We start from the raw sequence: 890 nt of genomic DNA on the forward strand, positions 1-890 counted from the left end.
CAAGCAATCTGGAACTCTAATTTGTGAGGATAAATTCCATTTGTGAGAGCAAACACAGCATGCATAACTTGTGAACGTATAAATTTCTGATTAACCTTGTGCTGCTCTGTTATCTCATATTTCTCTCTGTGTGTGTCAAAAAATTGCCTTCTTGGTGTCTGTGTTTTCACAGTTTCTTCTTGAAGTAATTGTCTGTGAGATGTTTTGGGATCATCATACCACTGATAAAAAATTTTAGTGTAGATGATAATGACAAATTTATGGTTTGTAATTCATTTTAGGGATACAGGTCAAGGCACATGGAGTAAGCCACTATCTAGTTGACTCAGGAAACCAACACTCTTGTCTATATGGCTCCCAGTGAGGATGAACAGACTAGTGCCGGGAAGTGATGCTAGACTGCAGTCTTCCCATATGCTAACTGAAAGCTTTTTTGTTATGACTTAACAGCTTCTGAAGCACATCTTCAATAAAATAATACCTAGGCATTTTATGCAGTTTAACTATGTGGGTACCTCCATTCTTGTTACACCAACTGACTTTGTTACAGTAGCAAGAACTTTCTTCTTCTTTTCAACCCTTGATTTGTTATTGTTGTTGCTGTTATGTGCCTTGGAGTCAGTTCCAACTCATAGAGACCCTGTACAGGGTTTCCGAGGCTGTAAATCTTTACAGGAACAGAAATGCTCATCTATCTTCCACACAACAGCTGGTAGTTTAAACTGTTGACCTTAAGGATCACAGCCAGATTTGTAACCACTATGCTACCAGAGCTCCTTGATTTAGTGAGTGAATATTTCCCCTTGAACATGACCTTTCTGGAATACATGTCCTTACTGGAATACCTACCAATTATACTGACTAGGACAGGATTTTGGTTGCAGTGTAAT

This window comes from Chrysochloris asiatica, unplaced genomic scaffold (assembly GCF_000296735.1).
Source record: "Chrysochloris asiatica unplaced genomic scaffold, ChrAsi1.0 scaffold00585, whole genome shotgun sequence".
NCBI lineage: Eukaryota > Metazoa > Chordata > Mammalia > Afrosoricida > Chrysochloridae > Chrysochloris > Chrysochloris asiatica.